The following is a 4,432-nucleotide window of genomic DNA, read 5'->3' on the forward strand; positions in this document are numbered from 1 at the left end:
TGTAGTAGATATCTAAGTTTTGTGAGTTGTATGAAGCTATATGTGAGCTTGTTTTGGAGGTTATGGAGGTTTGGATGTGGGGATATGAGTTGTGAGGTTGAAGATGATGAAAAAGTGGGGTTTTGTTGCTCAAAAATGCCAAATTCACGTGTTTTTGTGCAATTTGGTCGTGTTTGCATCGATGCAATAGGCTTTGCATCGATGCACATAGCACGTTGTGTGCTTTGCATCGATGCAAAGCTTGGTTGCATCGATGCAACATGCATCATTTTGCCCAAAATCACCAAATTTTCATCCTTTGGTGGTTCTTTCTTCAATCCTTTGAGTTCCATCATGTATATACTCACTTAAACTATTATAAACTTCAATTTGTTGATCCTCCATTGTTTATAATCTTCAAATTCTTCAATCTACCTCAAGATTAATCACTCATTCATCAACTCATAAACCTACAAAACAATGGCTAATTGGATATCTCCAATGCTTAAGTTAGTAAGAGATACAAAAATAGCAATATAAATACAATGAATTCAAACAAATCATATTAGATTAGAATCCAAGATACCAAGTTCATTTCGGATGTTAAAAAAACTTTCTTTACACAAAGGTTTAGTGAAGATGTCCGCTAGTTATTTACTAGTTTCGACAAATTCAATAACCACATCACCCTTTTCAACATGGTCTCTTATGAAGTGATGTCTAATCTCAATATGCTTGGTTCTTGAATGTTGAACCGGATTCTTGGTTAAATTTATTGCACTAGTATTATCACATTTGATAGGAATGTGATCAAGCATGAGTCCATAGTCCACAAGTTGTTGTTTCATCCATAAAATTTGGGCGCAACAACTACCGGCGGCTACATACTCGGCTTCGGCGGTAGACAAGGCTACACTTACTTGTTTCTTACTATGCCATGAAACAAGAGAGTTTCCTAGCAAGTGACAAGAGCCGCTAGTGCTTTTCCTATCCAATTTGCAACCGGCAAAATCGGAATCGGAATAACCAATCAAATCACAAGTGGATCCTTTCGGATACCACAATCCAACATTTAATGTTCCTATGAGATACTTCATAATCCTTTTCACCGCACTTAAGTGAGATTCCTTAGGATTAGCTTGGTATCTCGCACACATGCATACACTAAACATGATATCTGTCCTACTTGCCGTTAGATAAAGTAATGATCCTATCATGCCTCTATACTTCTTTACATCTATGTTTTTACCTTGTTCATCTTTGTCAAGGTAGCAAGTAGTGCTCATTGGTGTGTCCATTGCCTTAGCATTGTCCATTCCAAATCTTTTGAGCAATTCCTTGCAATATTTGGTTTGGCTAACGAAAGTTCCTTCTTTTCCTTGTTTGATTTGAAGACCAAGGAAGAAGTTGAGTTCGCCCATCATGGACATTTCAAATTCACTTTGCATGAGGTTTGAGAAAAACTTGCAAAGTGATTCGTTAGTTGAACCAAATATTATGTCATCGACGTAAACTTGTATCAAAAGGATATTTTTGTTTTCAATCATGATAAATAAAGTTGTATCAACCTTCCCTCTTCTAAAACCCTTTTCTATTAAAAACTTGCTCAAATGTTCATACCAAGCTCTTGGAGCTTGTTTAAGACCATAAAGAGCTTTCTTGAGTTTAAAAACATGATTAGGATTTTCATAATCCTCAAAACCGGGAGGTTGTTCAACATATACTTCTTCTTGAATGAAACCATTAAGAAAGGCACTCTTAACATCCATTTGATAAAGTTTGAAGTTATAAGAGGATGCAAAAGCAAGTAACATCCTAATAGCTTCTAATCTAGCTACGGGAGCATAAGTTTCGTCATAATCAATGCCTTCCTCTTGATTATAACCTTTAGCTACCAATCTAGCTTTGTTTCTAACAATTGTACCATTTTCATCGAGTTTATTTCTAAAAACCCATTTTGTTCCTACAATTGTTTGATTACTTGGTTTAGGCACCAATTCCCAAACGTCATTTCATTTGAATTGGTTAAGCTCCTCTTGCATTGCCATAGCCCAATGTTCATCATCAATTGCGGACTCAATGGTAGATGGTTCAATTTGAGAAACAAAAGCACTATATGCAAATAAATTTCTAAAAGTGGATCGAGTTGTTACCCCTTTCGAAACATCACCAATGACGTTGTCTAGAGGATGATCCTTTGAAGTACGCCAGTCCTTTGGAAGTGCATTTATTTGTGCTTGTGATGTTTCAATTTCTTCAACTTGAACACTATCCTTTGTTGAGCTTGTAGAGGCTTCATTTAAATCTTTTTCTTTGTCTTCACCATTCAAATTTAGTGAGTCAAAGTTTTCTACATTTTCATCAAAATCTTTTCTAGCACAACAACGGTTAGTTTCATCAAAAGCGACATGAATACTTTCTTCCATAGTCATGATGCGTTTATTATATACTCTAAAAGCTTTGCTAGTTAAAGAGTAGCCTAAGAAGATTCCTTCATCAGCCTTAGCATCAAATTTGCCTAAGTTATCTTTTCCATTATTTAGAATAAAGCATTTACAGCCAAAGACGTGAAGGTGGGAAATATTTGGCTTTCTTCCTTTGTACAATTCGTACGGTGTTTTCTTAAGAATAGGTCGAATGATAATCCTATTCATAACATAACACGCGGTACTAACCGCATCCGCCCAAAAGTACTTAGGAATATTAGCCTCATTGAGCATAGTTCTCGCCATTTCTTCTAAATGACGATTTTTCCTTTCAACCACACCATTTTGTTGTGGTGTTCTAGGAGAGGAAAAATTATGCTCAATGCCATTTTCTTCACAAAAAGTTTCAAAAAGATTGTTTTCAAATTCTCCACCATGATCACTTCTAATAGATGATATATGCAAATTCTTTTCATTTTGAATAACTTTGGCTAATCTTTTGAATGCTCGAAATGCATCACTCTTGTTTGCTAGGAACAAGGTCCATGTAAATCGAGAGTAATCATCAACAATAACTAAAGTATAGTAATTGCCACCAAAGCTCATAGTCCTAGAAGGACCAAATAAATCCATGTGCAAAAGTTGTAATGGCCTTGTTGTTGAAACAATGTTTTTGGATTTAAAAGAGGCCTTTACTTGTTTTCCCTTTTGACATGCGTCGCAAAGGACGTCTTTTTCAAAACGTAGCTTTGGTAAGCCAATTACTAACTCTTTAGAGACCAACTTGCTAAGATGGTCCATGTTAGCATGAGCTACTCTACGATGCCATAACCAAGTTTCATCATTTTTACTAACAAGGCATTTCACATCATTTAAGGAAACTTCATCTAGATTAATCATGTATACATTGTCAACACGGTGCCCAATTAGCACAATTTCATTAGTGTCTTGCCTTTTTATCAAACAACATTTTGAATAAAAGGTGACTAAGTTTCCTTTGTCACAAAGTTGGCTAACACTAATGAGATTATGTTTGAGACCTTTGACAAGTATAACATTATCTATGGAGGTAGAAGAATTTTTACCAACTTTTCCAACGCCGATTACTTTGCCGGTGTTGTTGTCTCCATAGATCACGTTTCCTCCGTTTGTAGGCTCTATTGCGGTGAACTTTGATTCATCGCCGGTCATGTGTTTGGAGCATCCACTATCAACATACCAATTTGTATCCTTAGCTCCAACACGTACCTACAAAACAATTAAAATTGGGATTTAGGTACCCAAGTGAATTTGGGTCCTTGATGGTTAGTATGAGCATAATGCCCATAAGGTGCCCATCTCGTATCTTGACTACGAAAGTTTATATGTTTAATTCTAGTAAAGCATACGGGTGCTATATGACCTACTTTATTACAATAATGACATATGACATTTGGATTATGCATCCTATGCATGTTTCTAAATGGTTGCCTAGGTTGTTTCCTAAATGCAACATCTTTTGATCTATATGCATTGTGATTATAATTTCTAAATGAAGCATGTTGAGGAGGATGTTTAAAGGCTTCATTCCTTTTAGGCATGCTTGCCTTTAGGGCTTGCGGTTGCCTAATAGGAGTTTTAGTATTTTTAAATTTTCCTTTTTCAAAACCTAAACCTTCCTTATTATGAACATGCTTTTGGTTTTTCAACATTTTATCTAAGTTCTTTGAAGATTCATTGAACTTAGCTAAAGTGTTCTTAAGATTTGTAATTTCATTTTCATGCATTTTACAAGATTGTATGGATCACTACTTGTGCTACACTTATCTTTTCCAAGATTGATATTCTCGTTTTTCAACGTCTCATTTTGTTTTAAAAGATCCATATTCTTTTTCTTTAGGAGAGAATAATCTTGGGTAAGTTTTGTGTACACCTCAAGTAAGGCATCATATTCATCTTGTAAATTAAAAGAAGTGGAGTTGTCATCACTAACCTTTTCTTCGCTTGCCATTAAGCAAAGATTTGCAACCTCGTCGTCATCGGAGTCG

The sequence above is a fragment of the Arachis hypogaea genome, chromosome 20 (assembly GCF_003086295.3).
Source record: "Arachis hypogaea cultivar Tifrunner chromosome 20, arahy.Tifrunner.gnm2.J5K5, whole genome shotgun sequence".
Taxonomy (NCBI): domain Eukaryota; kingdom Viridiplantae; phylum Streptophyta; class Magnoliopsida; order Fabales; family Fabaceae; genus Arachis; species Arachis hypogaea.